The sequence below is a fragment of the Amyelois transitella genome, chromosome 11 (assembly GCF_032362555.1).
Source record: "Amyelois transitella isolate CPQ chromosome 11, ilAmyTran1.1, whole genome shotgun sequence".
Classification (NCBI taxonomy): domain Eukaryota; kingdom Metazoa; phylum Arthropoda; class Insecta; order Lepidoptera; family Pyralidae; genus Amyelois; species Amyelois transitella.
Window position 1 is genome coordinate 5,944,821 of NC_083514.1, and position 27,791 is coordinate 5,972,611.

Here is a 27,791-nt window from a genome sequence, read left to right on the forward strand (position 1 = left end):
TCTGACTTCTGTGACGTTTAAAGGATCTAATCCTGCTTTGTTTACAGTTAGTATAGGTTTAAACCGGATTCGTGTCGTATAATTTAACTACTCTTCATCTGGCCCTCATAGACTTGACATTGTGCTGGGCGTCAATCTCGAAATATCCAAGAATAAACTTACGTTACATTTTATTCCTGAAGGTGTACTCTATCTGTGTCGACTTCCATCAAAGTATGTCTTAAATCACGTTACAAATTAAAAGTGAATGTAAGGTCCAATTAAGGTACCTAAAGGCACCTAAATATTTTCCCTCTCTGGCAATATAAATTGTATGAACACAGTGCAAGTGTGAAATAGTGTGATAGACAGTGAAATAAAAAAAGAATATTTAAAACTCGAAGAAAACAATCCGAGTTATTCAGATTTCTGTGATTTAGAAATCTGAATGACTCAGATTTCTATGCTGAAAACTCATACGATTGTGCTAGTAAGAGGTTTTAATTTTTTTTAGTCCCTAGCGAAGGTTAATAGAGCTGTTTTTATCCTTATAAAGCAAGCTTTATAAAGATGTAGGGTGAAGGGAGGCTAAACCTAATGCAAATAAGAATTTTGTGTAAATGTACGCGTTAAGAATGTTTAAAGTACCTCAGAAGCGTGGGTTGAGGGTACGCTCATTATGTGAAGGTGTGTACTAATGTAGTGCAAATATTGACTGGGTTTTACGAGTGACTTCCTTAAGGAAATTGGCTGATTTGGTAAACGGATAGGTAGAACTACAAAAAACCCATAGAAATCGGAATAATATAGGAAATCGGTAATAAAAATGCTATTCGGATTGGGAATACTCGAAGATGAGAGAAAGTCACCAACGACTTAAGAATATTTAGAATATATACATACATACAATCACGTCTATATCCCATGCGGAGTAGACAGAGCCAACATCTTAAAAGGGCTGATGGCCACGTTCAGCTGTCGGGCTTAATTATAGAATTGAGATTCAAATAGTGACAGGTTGCTAGCCTGTCGCCTATAAAAAGAATCTCAAGTTTATAAGCCTATCCCTTAATCGCCTTTTACGACATCCACGGGAAAGAGATGGAGTGGTCCTATTCTTTTTTCTATTGGTGGCGAGAACCACACGGCACTAGAATATATATTGAATGGAAATTGTAACTGGCTAAGGGAATAGCCACATTTATGGCTTTTCCCTTAGTCGTCTTTAATGACATCTATGGGAAAGTGATAAGTAGTTCTATTATAGGAACAAATGCGTACCACGTGTCCCGGCCGGAACTTTAGAATAAGACCACCACATCAATGAAAAACAAAAGTGCATTAGTGGAAGTAAGTTTTTAGCACTTTGCGAATGTAGAGATGAGTACGTGCTGATCGCCTAATTGGACGGATTATAGCAATCTTTCAGCCGCCGCCCGCTACACTAAATTGAAGTCACATTTTCACTCTTCATTCTCTATAGACATCTCATGCGAATAATGGTGAGATGATAGATACTGATTAATAATCGTAAAGGTACAAAATCAACATATTATTTAAAAACCATTTTACCCGTCTTCTTAATTGTATAATTGTTAAATTAAAAAGCATTTAGCGTTCCGCAGACATATGTCTAAAACGTAACCCTTGTAGTTTCATCACGTTGCGTGTTCGTCCGTATGTGACAGCCAGTCATATGATTTTAATACAAAGTGTCACACCCAATTTCACTTCAAATCCTTTAGATAGATTTAAGAAATAAGCCGCAGTGCTGAGGGAATACTCCGTGAGGAATTTTTCTCATCCAGGGTACTGGATGCCCAACCATGATCCAACATAGGTCCTCTGTAATATTATATTACGGAGGACGTCAGATGAGTCGATTCGTGCAAAAACCTTTACTTAGACCATTCCAGGCAGAGAACCTCGCGTCTCAAAGCAGATTTTTTTCACTAAATAACTCGACTGTTTTTTAAAAATTGATGCACTACATATGAGTTCTTATAATTATAAACTTTTTTCGTTTTGAAGATGATAGTGTAACTCCATTAGAGAGCCCCGCAAAAGGTACTTTGCCCTCACTTAGTTGAGTCTGCTCTCCAGAGAGGTCAGCAGTTGAGCACTAAATTCCACGACTACTTCTTCCCAACTAATATAATGAAAAAAAAAAAGGAAAGTTAAAGAACAAACAATAAGGGTACAATCGCGCGGGCGAAGTCACGGGCGAACGCTGGTACATAAATATATCTATACCGGATATAATAATAATATATCAATTTGCTACTTAAAAAAAGCAGGGTCGATAAAAAAGATGGTACTGGGTCATTGAGCGCTTCTCTATGCAATAACCGTATTATTGCTACGTCGTAGCTCCTATCCCGGGCATATACGACTTCTCGTAGCCTGTACTTCAACCAAAATCCGCTGGTCCATTTTACCGCAACAAAAATTACATTGTTGTTAGAAACTATTAGGAAGTTCAAACCGCACTGTTTGAGGTTTCGTATAAGAGTTGAGATTGAACCGAAAACAATGTGGTTATAATTATAAACAGTTTATTTAAATTCACGTTGGTAGTATTTCGCTATTTGGTCTTAGAGACCGGTGGGCCTGATACATAATGAGTTAACTTTGAGATATCCGTTGTCCAACATATAATCTATTTTCTGCACTAAGACATTGATTTTCTTATAATTTTGTGTTAATATGTGTAAATTTTAGTTAATTATTATTATTAAAACTTTTACTGTTCAAGACTGTAGGCTCTGTTAACCCCGCAAGGGATATAGACGTAATTATATGTATGTATGTAATTATTTTATCTGAGGCAATTTATTAGGATACTTTTTCAGGTAGGTACTCGTAATTCCCATGGGTATGGGAAAATGAGTTTTAGTTTACCGCGGGCGATGACTTGTTCACAATAAATTTAACTTTAAAAAAAATTATTATAATATTTTTAAAGTGTAGTTAATATGAAATTCTATTAAGTAGGTATGCGTAATTTGTTAAAATCTCGACTTCAACGAGTGTAAAGAAAAAAATGTCATATGTCTTAAAACAATCATAAAAAAGACATCTCATACCAATTTACCTTAATATTATGTCACATTTTATGGTTCCTTGAGACAGTGGGGATTCCCAAGAGATTTACGAATAAAACTCGGTTTGTTCGACTGAGTTTAATTTAAGCTTTGAATATATTTACATCAAAAAATAGTTTCCATGCTGAGTTGCTTTTTTCGAGCAGATTGTAAAAATCTATCTATCTATCTCTAAACTTGGGATTCTTCTTTGAGATGTCGGGCTAGGAACCAGTTACTATCTGGGGGTCGATTCACGAACATTGATAGAACATATGTCTTGTTTTCCTTTCTTCTCTTACTCTGCAAATAAATTCGAAGTGAAAAGAGAGGAAAGGTAAAAATGAGGGGGCTGATGAATCTCAATTCTATTATCGATATATGTGAAAAATGCATAGAAATATTAATTTCTTAGGATACTGGTTTGGATTTGGATATTGAGCGAATTGTTGAAATGTCAATACCGATATAAATATTTCCGATTTAGTTCGATATCGCAGGTCACGACGTAATGTTATCATACTCCATCGGAATCAGTTCGACCTTTACGCTGTAGGCTCGTGTTAGGGTATTGTTTCCATTAATAAAAACGGAAACTCTTGTAAGACCACGTTGTTGCTTGCCAGCTCCGATCAAGATCCATTTGCTGAGAACCACGCGAAGTTATCAATCAACTAGTAAGTACTACGGTTTCTCGAAATGTAAGGAAGGAATAGTTACTACATAGGAATCTGAATATTATATTGTATATACGTGTACGATATATACTCGTGTTTTGGCAAATAAATTATCTTCATCTAATAATATACGACAATAGAAATGTCATTTTGTACTTGAACCTGTAGGAATGCCGCCGTCTCGCACCGAACACAGATTTCGCATTTATACAGCTGTCTTATAAGATTAAGATAACATAATAATTAAAAGTTGGTGATATATACTAATGTTATAAATGTAAAAACATGTTTGTTTGATTGTCCGTCTTTTACTTCAAATCTACTTTCTATACAATTTTGCAGTCATATATGTATTATGGAATACAAAATAGGCCATAGGGTACCTCACACGCGAGCCGAGCCGCGGGCGAAGTGTAGTTTTTACAATAAAGTTTGTACGGGACCATAATACCTAAATTTTCATGACTCGCGCTTGTTTATATTTTTATTAGGTTACGTTTCTGTATCGATATCAGTTTTATTGCTCGATTTATGTGTAATAATGATGTCGAATCAAAATGGTGAAACTACAAAACTTACTATTTAGAATACTTATTGTAGTTTATCATGTGTTCTAATAAGATAATGTGGACAGTAACAATGAAGTAGGTACCTACCTTAAATCTACGAAAAGCGGTGCACGTTCCGATGACGTGACCTTCAAAGTTACCATTACATTTTAGGTAGGTAGAAGAGTAGAGGCACCTAGATAGGTGCTAGATTTATATGTCTTTTTGTATAACTTAAGTAATAAGATAAGCTTTTTACACCTATGTAAAATTTTTGATTAGAAGTGCTTAAGACGGGTGACACCTGAGAAATACGTTTTCTGGTGGCCGCCGTACCTGAGTGAGTAAGAAGGATGCTGCGAAGTGAAGGAGCCGTGATATCGGTGGCGGGTGGTGAGGCGGGGTCGCGGGGCTCGGGCGGGCGGCGCAGCGCGCAGGGCGGCGGGTGGCGTAACAAGTGAAGCGCGCCCGGGAGCAACAGTCTGCCGCAGCCCGGCCACGCGGCCTCACACACGCCACAACAAGTGTTTCGCCTCGATTCGCACCGTTCTGCCCGCGTAAGTAGCACCTAGCGGACTTAATTGCTTATGTATAGTCCGATGGACGAGCCGTGACGACGTCGGCAGCGCGCCCGCGCCCGCTCCGGCGCCGCCGCCGCTCCGACCGCGCGCCACCGCCGCTAGGGGCGCTTCTAGTTGCCCTCATAATTTTTGATGGATGTCACTACTCTTATTCAAATTCAAATTCAAATTCAAAATTTTTATTCATTATTATAGGATATTATTATATCGCTTAATAATTGTCGTATGGTTTAACAACTTGGTTGACGTCAAATTTCATTCCTATACCTGTTGAATGCATGACGAGTAACGCTCAATATCTTTTCCCCATGTTTGTAGTATTCTGCATGATTCTCAATGTCACTGGAGTATCTTACCGTCAAATTGCGATTACCTACGATTCGCTTGCGTGTTCTATTTTCGTGATGTCAATTATTTTGTTGTGTTTGCGTGACACGGTACCTTTCTAATCACTATTTATACACAATTGAAGTCAAATGAATTAAATTGGATTGGAAATTATAATTATGTTGATTAAGGCCAAACGTCAATTAATGGCTTCGGTTGGGATAACAGAGGCGATTGATTAAATCCTTTGCTTTTTTCGGCTAAGTCAACTTATAAGTAGAAAAAACTTAAAGTTATATCTAACTTCGTCATTAAAGTAATTCATTTATTAATAAAGTAAGTAAACTACGTAACTTAAAAAAATACTACGATAATTTACTATCAATCTTTCAAAAGATTAAAGACCTTGCCTATTTAAGTTTATCATAAGAGGGGAAAAAAATAATGGAACGGAACCTTTATAAATATAGTTCCATAGCTGTTGTACTTAAAAGCAGGGCTTGTTAATGTTACCAAATTAACACTAAAACTAACGGCATATAAAGATATTTTGAAAGTTATGATTAATACCGTTATAGGCGTGTATCGGCAATGTAATCTTATAACATTATATAACGATATTCAATTACGTTATATATCGTTACTAATTAACGTTAAGATAACGATACCAATATCGATATGCGTTGTTGCCTATCCGTGCCGCGCACGCGTTCCTTTTAAGTAACGTTAAACAGTCTTACCGATACCTTTTACTGTTAATTTGACTGGTAACGTTTTATGAGTATAATGACGCCAAAAATATCGATACCCAGCATAACGGTACTGAACTTATAACGGTAACCCTGTTTGACAGTAATAACAATACCAATTTTTAACAGTTATTCAAACCCTGCTTACAAAGTATTTTAGTTATAGTCACGTATAAAGATGGAGAACACTTATGTCCTCTTAAAATGTAGATACGATTGAATACAATTGCAATGAGTTACCATAACGACAATTAAAAGTAATAATCACAGAGGTCTGAATTAAAAGGCAAAAGGTTTTATAGAATTGATACTTTAATTAAGATTTTTTGTATAGGACGTTTTGATTTATTAGAATAAGTGTGTGCTTCCTGCAACGAATAAAATTAAAACACACACAGCCATACGCTAAACGTGGCTTTTCAGTCTTTTCAAGACTGTTGGCTTTGTTTACCCCACAAGGGATATAGACGTGACTTTATGTATGTATGTATTTATTTATGTACCTATGTTTTGCCGCGTGGTTCCCGGCACTTTAGAATAGAACTTCTTCTTCCCAATGGATGTCGTAAAATGCGACTAAGAGATAGGCTTATAAACTTGTGATTCTTCTTGTAGGTAATGGGCTAGCAACCTGTCACTGTTTAAATCTCAATTCTGTCATTTAGACTTATATGTATGTATGTATGTATCTATTTGTGTGACAGATCACTACACTTTCAGTAATACACTTTTTACGGCCTATGTGGCCCACCACAGTGGCACACAACGAGGCATTTCAGTCTTTTCAAGACTGTTGGCCCTGTCTTTAAACATGACTATATGTATGAATGAAGAAAAACAACCAAATATATTGATCGTTACAACCAAGTCAACCATCTGAGTTAAGGGCCAGATGAGAATTTTTGAGAAACGTTTTCAGTTCTTTGGTAGTCAACGACGTCGTAATCTAAAAAATAAAATAAAGAAAGAGTTTGATCGTTAATACTTATTAAAACTTTTCACAACTTTAAGAGAACCTATCACTTATAAGCTGGCTTTATTGAAACCCGAGACTTGAACTCATAAGTTGAGAATGATATGAGGTACCTAGGTATAATCTATGAACTGAGGCATATATGATATTTTCTAATTATGAATAAAAGCCAATACCTAGTATAATTTTGTTGGCATGTAGGAAGTAGAGTGCTTGTTTCTAAACCCGTTTTCAAATCCCGGTCAATGCAAGATGAAAAATAAACTTTTTAAATTTTCATGAGGCATGACTTTTTATCCCCAAGTTAGCATTCTAAACACAAGTATCGATCTTGATTTATTTCGGGGATAGCTGAATTCGTGTCATTTCCTATGATAATTATATTTCTCTTAAATCGTATGTGCAATATATAAAACCCGATAAACAAACACAAGTAAAAGTAGGGTAACCATTAAATTGATGTTACCCGAAGCGGTGATTACAATTTGGAGGCTTGACGGTAACGCAGCCGTTTCAGTAAAAAAGTAATTGCTCCCTTCCAGCGTTCGCTTAGTCCATAACTTGGTGGAGCATATTGCTAATGTCGTCCCGAGCGGCAATAAAAAGATAAAGGCAGGCTCGACCGGTGGACACAATAAAAGGGCTTATCTACGAAGGTTGTGCTTCACCTGAAACGTGCGCCCTGCCCGTTCTAATTGCGCTGTTGGCTTGTCGGGCTTTCACTGTAGACATCGCATTAGCAAGGACAGGCTTGATTTGTTGTCCCATTTGTTTGAATACTTTTACAATTGTTTTAAGTTTGGCAATGATAGTTCTAATAATATAAGCGAGTAAGTCTTTTACAGTAATGTAGCTAAATATCCTAAATCATCACTTATCTTATCATTTGACGACTCTCTAAAAGAAACATATTTATTTATATTACTTTATAAATAGAGTTGATATAAATAAATATAATGAATAAGTATAAGTTTATAATATTTAATTGTTTAGTCTCAAAGTAAATATGCTTCGCTTTTATACAGAATTTATTCTTATTTATTCAGTTTATTTTAGATCTCTAGGATAGGTATATATTGAGTATAAGCGGTGTAAGTAGATAATATTAAACATATTATCTGCTTGAATATCATGAAGGATTTTTGGTTTTTCCTTGACTATTTTACGATAGTTTTGATTAATTTTGTGTTGCAATGTCGAAAATAGGTTTGAATAAATTTTGTCATATTTTGTGTCAGCAAAGAAACCTAAACTTGAAGACAGGATACTTGTTAAAAATTTCTATTTATTATTTATAGCTATAAAGTACTACTCAATCATTGACAAAAAATACAAACAAAATAGAAAATAAAACAAACATAGATACTTTAAAATTAGATCAAATTTTATGAACATCATTAATTTACGACTATATAATAATTTACAATATTGACGATAAAGAAAATTAACATCAAAAAAATACCTCGGCAAGTCATCCCACCAAAAAGTCATAAAACTATATTATCTATTATGTAAGGCATCAATTTATCAAGAAAATGTCAGAATGAAGTACAATCGACGGGCAATAACGTTGTTAATTGCTTAATTAAAATCACATGACTGGGCGCTTATGGCCGTAAAGATGAGTTGCCCTTACCGTCCACATAGTCATTACTTTCAATACCCACTCATTTGGAGGAGACTCGCTATGATATTTTGTGTGGGAAATGAGATTTTAACGATTCATTTGCTGCCAGCTTTCATGTTCTTTTTGATTACAAGGGATGGACTTTTATCGCCCTAAGAAGTCGTTTGGCATGAAACATCTTATATTACCGTGTCCTTAGGTTACGAACCCGGTTGTGAATAAATTGTTGAATTAAAATTGTTCTTTATGGTGCGATGACACTTAACGAAGTCTGTTTATCTGTTTGTCTATCACGGATAAACTATTTGATCAATTTTGATAAAATTTCGCAGCATATACCTACTTACTTAGTTAATGAAAAAACAGGCTCTTTTTTTTCTAAAAATTTTAACACGAATTGTATTTTAATTTATTATGTCTAGTAATTGTTCAAATAAGTTAGGAGGCCGTGTAGATAATTAAATTTAGGTGTTAAAAAGTTACAATATTATCAAAAGGGGCCTTCGTTTGTTGTTTTGTAACATTGTCCAAATCCGGGATAAGAACTAACTAGTACCATAATGTTTTGTTGAAGACGAATGTTCGAGAATAAATGGTTGGATAGACACGCCTCTCAGATCAGCCCGGGGCCCCGGCCCGTTGTCGATGATCAGCGAATTTTTATTGAAGCCACCCAAATGGAAAACTGTGCATTTGTTTAGCTTTTATATTCGCTGAACATTCGTTACTATTTATCCTTTATGGGTTCATTCGGGAACTTCGAATGCCACGCTCGAATAGCGATCTTTGTATAGCATTAGTTTAAAAGCTTTATGTTGTGTAGTATTTTATGTCAAGGAAACTGTTTTAGCAATTTTTACTTGAAATAATGAAGATTGACAATTAATAGTTTAGGAGAAAGCTAAGAGAAATATATTCATTTATCTCTCTCATCAGATGGTATTTCCGATTTTCACTTTGTGCTCATGTAAGAAGTGTTTTCTAAGAAAGTAAATTTAAATTAATATTTTTATGAATATCTCTTCTTATCTCTGAGTCTGAGTTTGCATGAAAATAAGTTGTCCTTTATCTTAGAAAACGGTATGATAAGAAACAAATACGAAACTGTTAGTTAATTGCACACCGGTGTAAATTCTCTTATTCTACATTTGTATTCTATGGTATTCCACATTCACTGTTTGGTATGCAAATCAGTTGTCTATCTTCGACTTAAATGTCTATTTCAAAACTCTTGTATTCCTTTTTTGTTGAACAGAACTTTTGTAACAAAAGGGCCGCAGTAGATTTTATGTATGTCTTAATGTAAGACTCTTTAAGAATTTATTAAAATAGTTTTAATATAAAGGTAATTAATATTTATTTAATAACTAATATTCATATATTTTTCATATTTAAAACGTCATAAAGGTTACTTATTAACTTAAGGCGAAAGCTTCAGATGGAAATGTTTCATATACTTATACATACATATGGTCACGTCTATATCCCTTGTGGGCTAGACAGAGCCAACAGTCTTGAAAAGACTGAATGGCCACGTTCAGCTATTTGACATATACTTATCTGTTATTCAAATAATTTTAGCTTAATTAAATTATATCGAATATACAATTCTTACGTATCTAAAATGTTGAAGTGCATTGATATATTAAATTAATGTTTTACAAGTTATGCCTAGTATTGCGTTTAGAAGTTACTCTTAAATATAATAATTTTTATAAGAAATCGTTACGCTTGGTTGACATTTCATTTAAGTTACATTTCTTTTCAAGGCAATGTAACATTTTTTATCAAATTAAATAGTAAAGTATTCTACGTTGAACCTCTGAAATCCTTTTTTACTACGATAAAAAGGGTTTTATCGGTGTTGGGTCAGCAAAGTGTATGTAAATGAGAGCGCGTGGGGTATCCACGATAGAAATAAAGGGAAATTGGCGTCTTGGGTAATATAATTCAAAAGTTTCAGGCGTGAATAGTGCCGTAAATCGTTGAAGTATAGATAAGGTAAATAAGTTGTTTCATTAAGTTACCAACACCGATACTGCCTGTAAATGTGGCTTATTATTTTTTTCATAGTATTTTCCAATCAACCTACTTTCTTTCTTGAGCCTAGAAAAAGCTAAACGAAATTTTGGTTTACAAAGTGCGCAAAACCTTGACATAAAATTTTTCGTTCCTTTTTTACCAACCTATGGAACAACAATCAAAAAAAGGATTTGAGCTTTCCCGAACCTTGCATTAAGCAGCAAGTTTATTTCTGTGGTCGTAATTCGTAAAACATATATCTCGTATACGAAAAAATCACCTACTGTCTATTGGTAATTCGATTGGTTATTTATTTTATGATTAGTTCGTTCAGAATAATTCTACGTGTATTATTCTATACTTATACATAATTATTATATAATTTTTGGTGAGATTACCTATTTATATAGGCCTGTGTAGTTTTAATCTCCCCGTATCTCAGCTCAGGGTGAGTTCTTTATCGAGTTGTCAGAAAAAAAGGCGCAGAGTTCGTTATTGTTTTTGGAAAATACGTTGTGTACAATGCCAATAAAAATTAATATATGCACGAACACGACCACTCTCGTTCAATTCTTTCTTTTATTTAATAAAATCCAATAAATATTACAATTGAACCAAATAAAAATAACAATGTTGGATAAATACAAAACACGATCTTATAAAAGACGGCAAAATATTTCTGTATTATGATAAACAAGATAAAATGCCTCACTCAACATTCTATTAGCAATTTGTATGTTCGTTTGTTGTGTGCACGGTTAAATAAGAAGTACATGATAGACTTAAAATGTATTCATTGTTGAAAAGCTACACTGTTCTTGGCAAAAATCGTGGGTAACGGTTATCGGTTATTAGCAGGCAAGAAAGTAGTTATTTTCAAGTGTTGTTCATTCGTACATATTTAGGTTAAGATATGTGACTTTATGTAATATCTCCATAAATTACATATTCTCATGCCATGCATGTGTAATTTTTACAAAAAAATGGGAAAAATAGGACTTGGAATTGCTGTAGAAAATAATGTCGTGTATAAGCTACGAGCGATTATGTAGGATTAAAACTCGCCTGAAGCTGACGGGATGGACGGGATATGCTAACGCTCCACGGGCACGGCGCGGTGGATCCCACCCCAAGGAGGCGCCATAACTCAACTGAAGAGTGGGGTCGGAGTAGCCAATGACTCTACAAACTACCAGCTTTAGGTAAAGGCGTTTTTAGCACAGGCACAAACAACTATCAATCCAGAGTAATTAGCACTTTAAAGATTGACAGCTTCCATTTGTCATGCTTGTGCCCTTTGTTCCATGTTTCATGGTTCTAGGTTCTACTTCAGACTAGCTTAGGCCGACCACGGCCCATTACCTAGAGCGGCTCACAGCAATATGGACAGGACACTTAGCCGAAAAATTGCATTTTATGATCGCCGCGCTAGGAAGTGGTGCACAGAAGTACCTGGCACTAACTTTTCTCGAAGTCCCTACTTGGCCATGTGTCCGTTTTATTACTATGCAGAGTTGTGGACATGGTTAGTACTCGTACTTGCTAAATGAATGGTCGATATGATAGAAGAAAATCCTATGTATATATATATAATAGCGCTATGCTATTTTTCTAGCATAGCGCTATAGATGTAAAGTAAAAAAAATATGACACAAAAATTTTATAAACATACGTCCCGTTAAGTAACATTTTGGTTAGGAATTGAAAGAAAAATGAACATCATACTCGTATTAGCTTACTTAACATTACAAACATATAATTTTAAATGTAATTGCATAAATTTTATGACTTTCATTTTAAAAGTGTCAAATATACATTCATTTTTGTTTTCGTAATTGTTTTCCAACTTGAAAAGAAAAAATAATTTTGGTAATGTCTAAGGGCCAGGCGTGGGCAACGCAACGTGTGCTGGTTACTAAAAACCATTAATTTTGCACAAGTCATTCTTATATTTGTTCGCTTATGAGTGAATTTCATTCCCAAATATCGTAAAGACTTATGTTGTTTTTCTTATAATTCTATATTAAACATGTTTACCTAATGGTGATAGAATTGATATGCGATTTGAAGATTTTTACTGTGTGGGTTTTAAAATGTAACTTTTTTGAACTCTATTTCTAAGAAGTCAAGAATAATTAACATATAAGTGTTTAATTGTAAAGAGGTAACAATCGAATTTACTTTGGCTTTTTTAATATCGACAATTGGGATTTTTCCTTTACCCTGGCTTCGTTTGACTTCTTAGTATAGTGCGAAAAAGGACATAGGGTACTTTTCATGCGGGCAGCACTGCGGGCTAAAACTAGTAAATTATAAATAAGAGATGACGCGTCAGATCTCAACAACATTTGATATTGGTCACGTACATTTCACCTTGTTATGCCAATAATGAAAACTACCAGCGAAGCAGACGTGACCGCTGTTAGAAAGACAAAGAAAGCTTGGGGGTATCGAGGTTTATTGTGTCAGAAAAGGTTCTCTTTTGTATTCAATATCATTACAATTGTGTGTATTGCAATACATAATAACTGTAACAGCAGTATGGCAGCTAGTTGGTATCGATTTGTCGGGGCACTGTATTTGTAAGCATGGGACGTATTGAGCATGCCAATATCGGCCAGCTGTTTCAGAACTGGCTAACTGACGCCTTAGCGCCGGATATTTTTATGTACGTTATTTATTATTATTACATATCCGGAGGATGGAGAATGTTTCTCATCTTTATCCGCAGCGGCTTGAAAAGGTTTATGTTCGGGTAGTTTATTGTTATTGAAATGGCAAATACACATGTGGCTGTTTTCAGATGCAAATCTCTAGATCCAAATAGTATCGGATGTGAATTGATAAATCAGTTATGTAATTTAGATAATAAAATACTATCTTTAAATATTTAAACATACCTATTTTTTAAATTATAAAATTAAAATCAAAATGCGTTAGCGATAGCGGTGAGAAGAAGTGATAGAAGAATATACCTTTGCAAATATGTGACATTTTCTAATCTAAAATCGGGTTTTCTTGTTGATATAAGTTTTCCGTTCTTCTGCGCATCGGCTTTTAAGAGTCAGCCTTTATGTGGCTTTCCTTTGATGTTAGGTTCAGTTTATAACATTTAGGTTGTCCTCAAACTTTCCTTCGACAAACCTTATACGCGTAGTGTAGCGTAGACTATATTTGTGTTTTCCAACGAATTAGTTTAATTAGATTTACTCGCGTCTTTGTACATGCGAAATTCCACTGTTAAAGGAACTTTGAGAATTTTCAGTTTTTAAAAAACCGTAGGCTTTCTACAATCAGTAGTTTCGACTGTGTTGTATGTTAAACGTCAGTCACTCTCTCATTAACGGTAACAGAGCTTTTTATATAATCTTCATTCTGTCTCAAACACACCTTGTTATAAGCTTTACAAAGTGTCAGCAAACTCAATGACAAAAGAGAAAATTTTCCTCGGAAGCTATGCACCTAGGGATGACCGATCGAAATAGTTCATTATTATAAAATAAATCACTTCATAAATAAAACTGAACGTCCAAGAAATGACAGATTAACAGTCACATTAAAGTTCGGACTAAGCACGTTCCCACCCAAGTATACCTACCGCAGTTCCGGCGACGATCTTCAATAAAGACATCAGACAATCGACTTCTGCTTGTCCTTTATCATACAGTTAATAATTTCTTAGCCTTTTTCCTTGTTGTTTACATGCCTTGTAATCTCATCCAGCTTGATGTTTTTTGTTAGGTACCCGAAATTAATTTCCTCGTTGTGGCTATTTATAGCTCCCTGTGAATAAACACCGTAGTCATTTTATTTTTAAAGAAGAAGCTCACATAACTTCGATTACAATCACAAATGAATTTGCCTGAATGTGCAGAGTTCCTCGCGATGAGCATTACAACTAATGTGCATAAAAAAGAATAACCGGTACACATCTACATAGCTGTAGTGAGTTTATATACTTTTGTGAAGAATAGGTACAACAACCTACAACCTACATCGCTTGTCGATGCTTTGCTTCAAATTATGAAGGGAAAACTTTAAATATTAGAAGTCGCGAGAACACTATAACAGTCGTTCGTGTCAGTGCTAAATTCGCAAACGAATTCACACCCACGTACATATCCAAGCATTAGTTTAGGCAGTCAATAAGTTAGTGTGACAGGAACACGCGATACGAGTTATCGCACATACGAGCATGTAACTTGTTACGTACCAGCTTCGTATCACTAGCGACGTTTACTACTCGCCAAATTGCCGAAAACGGGTCACCAATAAATCTATCGGGTATAAAGTTCACATGTACACAAAAAACACAATGATTGATAAGTTAATTTTTTTGTTACCTTATGTTTTCATTCCGAGACAAAAGAACATTTTGCTTTAGGTTTAACAATTTTATTGAGTAGTATCTTAATAATGCCTAACTAGTTTATCAGTTAAACTTAAGGAACTTGCTAATCCCCGTCGAACCTTATTGACCCGGAGCGGAGCCAGGGCAGGCTCGAGCTATCAATCTACTAAGTCGGCGTTCTCCCTTTTGTCTCTAACAGATTATTGCTGCTATTGACTAATTGCCAGATCCACTCGCCGCCACGGCTAATTTTATAGTATAGATAAGTAATGGCAGCGATCGTGATCATAATCTACATACCATATAAGCAGATATATTGCCTGGATTCACAGACATATCAACGTTCAATCCAAAAAGCTGGATCAAGAGATTTAAAATTTGAAGTAGGAGTACGTAGGAGGATCCCTCATATGATCTAAGGGTGCTTTTAGATAATTCCCGCGGGAACGAACATCCACGGGATTTTTCGCTTTAAGCGTGCATATTAAATAACCATGCTTCATCTACATTCATCAGTCTTTTTATACATTTCCGACATCTTGCTTGTTCAGAATAATATCGATATAAACAAATTCCTAAACCTCTTACATATCCTGAAGTCGTTTCTTTTATTACTATTATTTTAATAATATTTTATAAAAATAAAATAAGCAGAGGCTCGGTCCGGTCGGCCGGCGACGCTGTGGCTGCACGAGTGATGCCGTTGAGTGCCCGCCGAGTGAAATGAAATTTCATTTCCGTCTGTTCCCCTTTTACGAGATCTTGGCGAATGTTTTGAACCTAAGTGTAATTTTCATTTAGAAATTTTGTTCGCTGAGTTCCCCACTTTATTGCTACAGATGTCCGACTCAGCAGATCAGAACTGGAGAAAAATGCTTAACTTAAATGTAACTCCATAAAAAGTCTCACAAAAACTTTGTAGCTACGTTTAAGGGAAAACGGGAAAAATGGCCAAGATTTTCGTAATTAAAGTCATGTAGATTAACGAAACTTTTCGGATATCTGTCAAATATTTTTGACTATTTACTCTAATTTATTTCTCAGTTTTGTGTACTTTCATGTCTAATTTTATTAATTTGCTTTCAGCACGAATGATACATTAAACTACACATACACGACTTCACGTAAAGCGTGATGGATATGAAAAGGTGCTTGGTGCGTTTGGTGACGAAAAGGTGAATGATAATGGAAGAAGTGTATTAGAAATTTGTCTAGAGTGGGATCTTTTTGTGTCGAACTCAATGTTTCAACATAAAGAGATCCACACCTACACAAGAGTGGAAGGTATTTTAAAAAGTATGATAGACTTTGTGATTGTAGATGAAAGATTGAAGAACAAAGTGACCCGTGCATATCGCGGTGCTGGCATTGACTCGGACCATTTACTGGTGATATCCCGGATAAGGGGTATCTTCAATCGCTGGCGGCACAGGGTAAGGGAGCAAACCAGCGCTTTGGAAAGAGTAAAAGTGGAAAATTTGCAAGATATGGATGTAGGTAAGAAGTATATTAATAGACTGAAGGATGAATTTGAAGATTTAGATGAAATGAGCGATATTGAAGATGGATGGAAGGAACTTAAAGAAAGAATTGTGAAAGTAGCTGTTGAAGTGTGTGGTGTAAGTAGAAGAAGGAAAGGAAAAAATCACAAAAATGCGTGGATGAGTAAAGATGTGCAAGAACTTGTGCGATTAAAGAAGAAAGCATGGCTGGATTTGTTAGCAGCAAAAGCTAACTTAAGAATGCAAGAGGTTATAGATGAAGATGTGAATGAAGCACGTAAGGAATATAAGAAATTGAAAGATTTGGTTAAGAAAGCTGTGATTAGAAAGAAAGAAGAGTATAAAGAGGATTTTGATAAAAGGCTATCAGAAGACTTTCAGTCAAATCTGAAAGTATTCTGGAAATCCGTAAGGTCAGCCCGAGGAAATACTATAACCAGAGAGCTGACTAGGATCAGATGCCAGGATGGTAGCGTTGTGAAAGGAGAAGAATGTGTACTAAAGATATGGAAGGACTATTTTGAAAGTTTATTTGAAAAAAAGGAAGGAAATAAGAAAGATTTCTGCTATAGCGAAGAAAAAGAGAATGAGATGGAAGGCGAAATTGAAATGTTCGAAATTGTGGAAGCACTTAAGAGTATGAAAGCGGGAAAGGCTGCTGGGTGTGATAGAGTGTCGGTCGAGATGCTTAAAGCAGGAAAAGGCGTAGTAGCTAGTCAGTTGTACTGCCTTTTCAATTTGTGTTGGAGAAGCGGCCGAGTACCAAAAGATTGGTGTAAGGCTGTTATCGTGCCACTTTACAAAGGAAAAGGGTCACAGCTGGACTGCAAAAATTATCGTGGTATAAGCCTGCTTAGCGTCGTCGGCAAATTGTATGCTAAGGTATTGATTAATAGAGTCAGGAATGAAACTGATGACAAAATATGGGATGCTCAAGCGGGATTTCGAAAGGGAATGGGATGTACTGATCAGGTCTTTTCCTTGCGGTGCATAGCCGAAAAGTTTTTGGCCAAGAGTCAAAAAGTCTATTGCACATTCGTAGATCTGGAAAAGGCCTATGACAGAGTTGAGAGGAATGAATTGTGGTCAGCACTTTCTATGCATGGGGTGAGCAGTCTCTTAATACGAGCACTGAAATCCTTATATGAGGATTCGAGTGCTTGTGTCAGGATAAACGGAGCGCACACTGAGTGGTTTAAGATTGAGAAAGGCGTTAGGCAAGGATGTGTTGCGTCACCGTGGCTGTTCAACCTATTTATGGATAGCTGTTTGACAGATTTGAAAGAGTCTAAAAGTGGATTAAGGATGAATGAGTTACTCGTCAAATGTCTGCTCTATGCCGACGATCAGGTTATACTGGCGTCATCAGCGGAGGAGTTACAGGAGATGGTAAATGCATGAAGCTTTAAAAGAGAAAGGAATGAAAGTGAACGTAAGTAAAACTAAAACACTGGTTTTTGAAATGGAGAAAGAAATGACAGCATGTAATATTTTGATTGGAGGAGAAAAAGTGGAGCAAGTGAAAGAGTTTGTATATCTAGGATCAAAGTTTACATCAGATGGCAAGTATGATAGTGATATTGAAAGGAGAGTGAACGCGGGGAACATGGTGAATGGAGCTTTGCATGCCTTTATGAGCAGTCAGAAACTATCCAAAAAGGCTCGACTGGCTGTGCACAGGGGCGTGTTGGTCCCGACATTAATGTATGGGAGTGAAAGTTGGGTATGGCAAAAGAAGCATGAAAGCAGAATAAATGCAGTGGAAATGAGAGCGTTAAGGAGTATGATGGGTGTGAAATTGAGTGACAGGATAAGGAACAGCGTGATAAGGGAATGTTGTGATGTGAAAGAAGATGTAGTTACAGGAATAGAAAAGGGTATGTTAAGATGGTTCGGTCATGTGGAGAGGATGAATGAAAGCAGGTTGACTAAGCAGATATACAAGGAGAGTGTGGAGGGAAAGGTCGGAGTGGGAAGACCTGGACGAACGTATCTTGATCAAATTAAGGACGTCCTGGTAAAGGGTCAGGTCAAAAGTACCCGAAACCGCCGAGCTTGTATGAAGAGAGTTATGAATGTGGACGAAGCGAAAGAAGTATGCAGAGATCGTGGCAAGTGGAAAGAGGTAGTCTCTGCCTACCCCTCCGGGAAAGAGGCGTGATTTTATGTATGTATGTATGTACGACTTCACGAATTAATTGTTCTCAACATGTATAAATATATATGGGACAAATTACACTGATTGAGTTAGCCTCGAAGTAAGTTCGAAACTTGTGTTACGAGATACTAACTCAACGATACTATATTTTATAATAAATACTTATATAGATAAACATCCAAGACCCAGGGCAATCAGAAAAAGTTCTTTTCTCATCATGCCCTGGCCGGGATTCGAACCCGGGACCTCCGGTGTCACAGACAAGCGTACTACCGCTGCGCCACAGAGGCCGACAATATACACACAAATGATTGTGATTTGAGTTATGTTATTATTTTAAGTAATACTATCATTGATTGATATTTTTTCTCTTTTTTCAGGTTAACAGAAATTAAGATTCTTGATAGATCAAGGTAAGTTTTCTGTATTCCATTAGAAATCAAAACCCAAAAATCCATTATCATTGAATATACCTACCCGTATAAAACTGTAACAGTAAAGTACGTGCAAATACAATCTATTTACAATCCTAAAATGTTTTCCGTGTTTAGTTACGAGTACGGTTGTCAAACGAGTCACACAGGTGTAGGGCTATTTGGGACGTGTGCTTCCATCAAGTGTATATTTATAGGAAGGGTGCAATCGTGATTTTATTCACGTCTGGTTAGAAAGCTATTCACGGAGCTGAAAAAGCGGCCATTCACTTCGATTGTCGCTTTCCTCTTATGGGCGTTTAATCTGCTCAATCTGGCATTAGGGCCGCAACTTGGGCCATTTGTTGCTAATTTATGTCGCCGACCTAAAACAACCAACCCGTATTTTCTGCGCAACTTTGTTCAATTGTTTACACTAGTTGTATTATTGGTAGTACATGTTCTTATATTTATAACTATGCGTACAAAGATACATACATATAATCATGTCTATGTCCCTTGCTGGATAAACTGAGCCAACAGTCTTGAAAAGACTGATAGGCCACGTTCAGCTGTTTGGCTTTGTGATAGAATTGAGATTCAAATAGTAGCAGGTTGCTAGCCCATTGCCTTAAAGAAGAACACCCAAGTTAATACGAGTAAGCCTATCCCTTAGTCGCCTTTAACGATATCCAAGGGAGTGACAAGGAGTGGTCCTATTCTTTTTTTTATTGGTGCCAGGAACCACACGGCATATTTATAACTATAATATATAATAAACGCATCCATTTCGACAAAGAAGACGTGGGATGCACATGCCTGGTCTTCTATTTGTATGATCAAAGTATATCGAACAGCTTGCGGCTGGATATATATTCAATATCAAATGAACGAAAAAAATAATTTGGAACCGTATTCAAAAGATTAAAAGAGTGATGATGACGAGTGAAGAGTCGTGAAGAGATTGTGTGTGAGGGAGAATCACGTTGATTGAAAAATCAAGATAAAATAGGTACTTTTATTGTATAAGTTGAAACTTTTAGTAAAAAAATTCATACTTCAAATTTTATATTTGAAACTTACAATAAGATATTTGGAAAATTGTACTAAGTTAAAAAAACACATCAAAGGAAAATAATCATAAAATTAACGGTCGTTCAAACTTCAAATTACAATTATATAGTCGTTAAGTTTTACGATCTTTTTAAGTCTTTCATGTAGGTATTTATTTACTTAAGTTATGTATCTAATCGTTAAGATAAGATTTATTTCAAAAGTTGTGTCTAGTTGATAACCTCATTATTATTATTAAAAGAAGTAATACATATTTAATATTCTTATAAGACACATATTGTTAATTTTGTGTAATTAGTTAGTGTACTCAGTTAACATAACTTTAGTAATTATACACTAAAGAAGCTACTTTTAAATATAAAAATATTGTGTCAAAGAATACAAAAAAGTAGTTTTTTTACAGCATTCGTCGAAACGAGGCTCATAACTGAGAAAATTGCTTTTAAGAAATTTGTATTAAGAGCGTTCCGTTCATCAAATCCCATTAAAAGTTTTTCCATCAAACATTTTACTTCGGTAAAAATACTTTCATCTAACATTAAACTTAATAACGGTTTACATTTCCAACCTAATTGCTAAATACCTTGGTTAATCGGTTTTTATATACTTAAATAGGTATTGATTAAAATATGTAAATAAATGTAATAAGAACAGAAGCTCATTCCCGAATTGAAATCAATTCGACTTTATGCACTGGCGAAGCTGCGGGCGTATTCTAGTTACGTATATGTAAGAAAGTTTGATAGAACGAGGTTCGAATGGAAAGGTGTTTATTTCTCTACCAAGTATTTTGTGTGATAATTGCAAGAAATTTGCAACGTTACTCAGGTCGATAAAAAACTGGATTAATACCGAATGTTGTCACCTCGGATTCTCACAAGAGCAAAGCCAGGTGAAAGTAAGTACAATTAGCACGTTAAGCCATCAATCAATCAAATTTTGTGATAAAAAGTAGGTAGATGTAAAAAATTTGCTACGTCATCCCAACAGCTACAGGCGAGGTCGATAGGTTTATAGCGTTAATGAGCCCTTTCAAATAAATCACTTCATTATCCTTAATCAATTTACAGAACAAAGAAAAAGGCGAATAATAAATAATTTTAAAATACAATACGACGTCAAAGGCCGAGCGGAAACAGGGAACAGTTTTGTTTGTTCCCGGATACGATGTGTGGTCTTCTATTTAACTTTTCCCATCAAGCGTTTTTATTTTTGCAAAAATACGCTTTTATTCCATCACGAGGTCAATATGAAAACATGTTTACACGTATCGAGCCCTGTTTTCATTTCGTTGTTATAACAGATTAACATTTGTGTACCTTAGTCTTCGTGTTTAATCTCTAATATGAGCGGCGCAGCAGCAGCTTGCGCAGGACTCTGTAAGAGATGAAAATAATTTAATAACTCTACATTAAAAAATAAATTACCGAAACAAAATAGAAACACCATAAAATATTAACAAAGTCACATTTGTGTCACCGCTTATTCTAATTTGTGTTCATAACCATTATTAATACTTATAAAATGTTTCCAACATAAAGCAAAGTATCTTGAACAAACTGTCTGTCGTTTATCGCCTTTTAAACTGCTATTTTCAGCGACAGACAGGCAGGTGGCCGCCTGTAAAGATCTTGCCAAAATTATTTCTCAAGAAATTTCAATAGGCACAAAGCACAATAGTTGTTATGGTTGCGTGGTGAAAGTCCCGTCCTTTTCAATAAGGCTTTTATTTTCATAGAATATTTTTTATTTGATCTGAATTATTTAGAATGTGTAGAATAAATATTACACACAGTAAACAAAAAGGACAAAATATATTTTAGTGCGGTTGTCTACCAAAACATTATGGCGGATACGTCCTGCTGCTCGAGGAGTTCATTGTCGCAAAGATAAACTGCTTATACCTACATTTATCTGGTTTCCTCTCTATGTGCGAATTGAGATGAAGTGGATAAAGAGCAAATAAGGATTCAAATTTCATTTCAACTAGTTGTCCACTGTTGCATTGAAAGGTAAAATTGTTTAAGTAAATCAAGCGGGTCTAGATATTATTTTTTCAATTAAGTTCATAAAAAAAAGTAGTTATAACATTCATTTGATTTTGGTATTTGGAACGTGATTTATGCTTGTACCGTGTTCACGTCGTGGATTTCACGTGACCGTTCCGATAAAATGGGCATCTTCGGGGCTTTACTGTACTGGAATAGAATATTTTGATATTCGACTAGCGATTGGCAACCCTAGTGGGCGCGGTAGCGGGCCGCAGTGCGCGGATGTCGGTCACAGAGAAAATCGGTCATGGCCGCGCCTTAAACATACGTATTATGAATACTCCCTCTCTTACTGCCCGACATTTCAGGTGCATCACTGCAATATTAAAACTACTTTTAAATATCCTACAAGTGGATTTATTCCTGAAAGAACTTCTTGGATTTCCCTAATAATTTTTAGTTTAGCTTTGGAAAGTTTGTTTGAGTATCGCGAAATTGCACAATAGAAATACGTTGCAGTTAGGAGTTCTACACTGAAATTGTCCATTAGATTAGGAGAAAAGCACAAAACTAAACCCCAGATTTCAATATTCGATAATCGTAGATAAGAGTTTATCCGGAGATTGAGAAAACGTTCAGCGAGAGGTTTTGATCATCCATGACGCGACGTGCTGTGAATGCTAATTCGACTCGTGGCTAGGCGCTATAAGAATAGGATCCAGAATCACATTGATGAAAATAGTTTGATTTTCCTTCTTGATGCAAAAAATAACAGATAGTTACATAATTCTATTGATCGTTTTTGAAATATAAAGGTCACAAATACCTACCCCACAAATTGCAACATTACGATACGATCCATTTGGGATTACAAAATAATAAATAGCAATTTGTACTTTATTAATAAAGTAATATTATACTCAAGAAGGAGGAATATATTACATGTTTAACGATAATATGTTTCGCTTACATTAATAATGCTTAATGACTATTACTATCTTTTTTAAATTAAAATCCGAAGTCCATCTTTCCGTTTTAAGAAATGCTTAAATCAAGCAAACAAAGTGAGCCGTATCAAATATTCAAAGCAAAGTTAGTCTAAACGTAGGAGGCTCGGAGTGGCCGCCATTATAGCTCCGCCATTTGCCGCGAATGGCCCTTACGAGTCTCATCTTTTATTTAAAAAGCATTTCATTTCACTTATTAGTACCTATCAAAATTAATAGAAACATTTAAATTATTACTTCTTTCATAAATTATTAGGTATATATCTATACTGATACCTGCTCGCTTAGCCAAGTGTCAAACGCTCGGAAGCCTTTCTATATAGCCGCTAGCGCATAGCACTAAATACCGCGTAGCAGCTAAAATAATAATATCGCCCTGTTTTTCAAGCGTTAGTGGATAAATTTATCTATGGCTCTTTGACGACGGCACTTTCGTTTGTTGATTGAGCTAGAGGGGCTGGTTCTTATATTATCTCTGTGTAACAAAAATTATAAATGTTCTACAATATGTCTAGATTTTTATTAAAAATGGGTATAGTCACAGCTTCTCGGTTAGGTGTTAAGTAATAAAATAGTTGCACAATCCGTTCGCAATAATTTAGTGCCTCGCCTAAGGGAGCCACTAAATTAATCTCGCATCAATTTTACAAGTTAAGTCGCATTGTTAGTTCTTTATGTAGAATTCTGGTTAAAATTTATATAATTTTGACGGGTATTTGGAAATTTGATGAGAGACATTGGAGTGAAAAAAGAAGAGTATCATGTGAGAATTACGACTGAATTAATAAACTTATCTAAGTATACTGTTCATTAGTGTTCATAATAAGCTTCATAATAAATCTATAGTCAGCCTCCTAATGTTCCTTGCGCCGTATCCTCACAGCGTTGATTAATTATTCCTTTAGTGTTACAATATTTATTTTCGTTCCCAAAAGAAACTGGTCTTACCCTGTTCTTGTTAGCCACGTCACCTGGATAATGTCAGTAATTAAGAAAACAAGTCTTTTCACTTCAGGCGGATTGCCTGGCTCAAATAACTTAATTAATCTGAAATGTATTTATTACAAAACAGATTATTTTAATACTGCTTCAGAGCGTTAAAGATTTTTTTAAAATATTTTGTTTAAATATTGTAAATATTAATTTGCTAGATATATTGGTGTATAAAATAAAGCTACAGTATATTGTGATTTTGGTATACAAACATATTATCACGTCTATATCCCTTGCGGAGTAGACAGAGCCAACATTCCCGAAAAGATCGACAGGCCACGTTCGGCTGTTTAGCTGAATGATAGAATTAAGATTCAAACAGACAAAGTTTATAAGCCTATCTCTTAATCGCCTTTTACGCATCCATAGGAAAGAAAGGCGACTAAGGGATAGGCTTATAAACTTGGGATTCTTCTTATAGGCGATGGGCTAGCAACCTGTCACTATTTGAATCTCAATTCTATCATCGAGCCAAAAAGCTGAACGTGACCTGTCAGTCTTTTCGGGACTGTTGGCTCTGTCTAGCCCGCAAGGGATATAGACGTGACTATATGTATGTATAGAAAAGAAATTGGTAGTCCTATTATTTTTTCTATTGGTGCCGGGAACCTGATAGTTCCCAGACAAAAATCTTCATTTTGAACATAAAAAGTTCATTTTGGAATACCAATTAAATTCCTTTGCTAAGTTCTTCAATAAGCAGTGAAGCGTATCGATACGATTGAATTTGCTTCGTTAAGCTGGGTTTAGCTCGTGATGGCTGATTTTCCTAAAGTATTTTTACGAAACAGCGAAAAGCGATATATTTATGCAATATTATTCTTCTAGAAGTTCAATAATTTCGTTTCTGTGCTTTATTACAAATCTTTATATTTAAAACCCTATTCTTAAAAAAGTGACTGATGGCAGACAACGCACAGCCGAAACTTCTAAACGCAACAAACTGAAATTTTGAATGTAGGTTCCTACGTGGTCTATAGGTGTACAGAAAGGATTTCCCACGGGAACGGAAATTTGCGTCCTACTATCTCGATCCATCCATCTATTTGATTACGTCTGCATCCCTTGTGGAGTAGACCGAGCCAGCAGTCTTGAAAGTCTGACAGGCCACAGGCTAATGACAGATAGAATTGAGATTCATATAGTTAGTGATAGGTTGCTGGTGGCAGTCCTTCGCCCAAAGAAAGAATCCCATGTTTATAAGCGTATGAAAAAGAGAGAGAGGAAAGAGATGGAGTGGTCTTATTCTTTTTGATATTGGTGCCGGAAACCACACGGCGAATCTCCATTGTAATAAAATTTGGAATGTGAATCTAAAGCCATGCTATTCTATAAACATTCCAATTATTCTCTAGGGCATAGCTATATTGGAATTTGAAAGCAAACCATGTATTTATTTTGAAAGGGTTTGTAGATCTTCAATTTTCGAGTAGCTAACGATGCTTGATTGTATATTATTGTTTAGTTGAAAAATAAAACTTTGGACCTTTTACATTTCTGTGATAACATGACAGTCAATACATTATAAACGTAGGAATACGACACTATTTTAGAATGACACACGAGATACAGTGTATGTATGTATGTAAGTTATATTTTATGTCGTCTCTAAGTATTCCCTTACACACACTAACGTTTGAATAAGCTTGAGCGATATTCAAAGCAAGAAATTGAAAAATAATGTCCTGATCCTATAAAGTATTGCTCCTGGATCGTAGCATCGTAGCTCTGGCGTAGCACACTCGTAGCGCTCGCGTAGCACCTGCCCGCACTTACCGCAGATTACGGGCGGCTTCCCCTCTTTGCATAAAAACTGATGTCTTGCTTAAAGCTTTTGCGATGACGTCGGTTTACAGCTATTAAGCCCCCTTAAGTGTGTGGGCTTTTATGGTATTCCAGTATAAGTACCTTACATTGGCCATAAAAACAGATGTTTAGGAATATTTTTGGAACTAAGATTTGTTTAGATTTACGAATGTTACATAAAGCTTTGTTAACATTTTTATTTTTACATTGGCGCCTTGGACACACCATCAAAAATGTAAAAAAACGAAAAGGTCGCACTGCCTGATCTATCAACGAACAGCCAAACCTATCGGGTTGAAATTTTACATGCAGTCAGTTACTATGGCGTAGGTATCCGCTAAAAAAGGATTGTCTGAAATTGACGAAACGCGGACGGGAGTTTTCGCCATTCACAGGCGTCCTCTAGTCGGTCATTATGTCTTTTAACCTTCAATTATAACAGTCGATCGGCAGAGAGCCGCGAAGTTTGCTAGTAGTTTCACTTTAAAGTAACATCAAGCGAAGTGCTTGCAGCCGAGTAGCAACATCACTTAGACCGATACCGGTTTTCCGATACAGTTTGCTGTATAACTGCTTTAAAGGCTAATATCATTTACTTCGCCCCGTATTGGAAACTCGAACAACTCTATTAAGGGCCCTTTGACGTCTAGTTGTGTTATCGAGCGCGATGTGAGATATGATATTTGACATGTAGTAATTATTAACACAGTTAAGTTAGTTGCATTTTGGGTTTAGTAAAATTGTTTAAGATAATAATATAATGTTGAAGAATTAATCTGCTTAACATTTTAATGTTTCGTATTGGATATTCGTTTGAAGTGGAATTATTTTTCTGAATGAAGTCAAAAGCTAATTTTTGATCACTTATTACGAGGAAATTAAACATTTCATTTCATGACGATATTCATGATAATAGAATTTGATTTTGAAGATTCTGTGATTTTTTTTTTACTTGTGAAGCCGATAATATTATTTTATTCAATACATTTGGAAATAGATTAAAATGTGCTGACAAAGAAAAGTTGAAAAAAGAAGTATCGGGAAGAAAGTAATCAGTGATTTGTAAGCTGGCGGCATGGGCGGCCTTGCTAACGACCTTCCATACTTCTCCCATTATGTTCATCTAAAGCCAACATATTCAATGGCTTCTAAGGAAAATTCTACGTAAACGCCTTTTTATATGCAGAACTTGTTACAATTCACGCGAGCGTCTTGTTTATCTACCTATTTCATTCTATCTATCTTATTACGTTGAAAATGTTTGAATATAAAACGGAAATCTTTTACACACTGAGATCTCATATTTAAGTATGTATTTTGTAGCTGTAGCTTGTTTTCTATATTATCAAGAGGCGATTGACTTCTCTATTTAAGAACACGCCTCGGGGCTTACTTAGAATATTGAAAAGATTTTATGGTTGGGTTAAAGTTCCTTAGAACTTGGATATTTAAAATGTGTTAGTTGTAAGTCCTTTTATCGGTTAATTTCCTCCTACGTCATCCATAGGAATGGTTAACTCTGCGAAAACCACATGGTTAGCATGTGTATAAATACATTTATGGAATTAATTTCGGTTTAAGGACAAAGACGGGTCAGGAAGTTCAATCAACGAGATGTAATCGCAGAGTGTGGGGTCGCCTTCCGAATCACTAATGAACTGTGAATAACCCATCCCTTAGTTAAGATTCCAATCAATATGTGTGGCAACCCGCCCGTAGTTAAGCGCAAACCGTATTGAAAGTTAAACAATGGACCCGCACACATTTTACTAAATCTACTTTAATCTGTAATACGAACTGTGGGCCATGCCAGGTAACTTAAGTGATACCTATAACGTTTACTGGTTGGTGGATTTTAAACTTTGGTATCGGTCCGCATTATATGTATGTATGGTACATACTTGTTGAAATTATCAGACATTTCCTGTAA

The 27,791-nt window shown here is 35.6% G+C and overlaps 1 protein-coding gene across 1 annotated transcript in view; it reads left to right on the forward strand.

The window, feature by feature from the left end:
• The first annotated feature begins 4,756 nt into the window (after positions 1-4,756).
• LOC106134901 (regulating synaptic membrane exocytosis protein 1) overlaps positions 4,757-27,791 on the forward strand; it is a 103,622-nt gene continuing 80,587 nt past the window's right edge. Inside the window, exons 1-2 of the mRNA XM_060946478.1 lie at positions 4,757-4,844; positions 18,958-18,990. The gene's annotated coding sequence lies outside the window, so the exon portion shown is untranslated. The remainder of the gene's footprint in view (positions 4,845-18,957; positions 18,991-27,791) is intronic.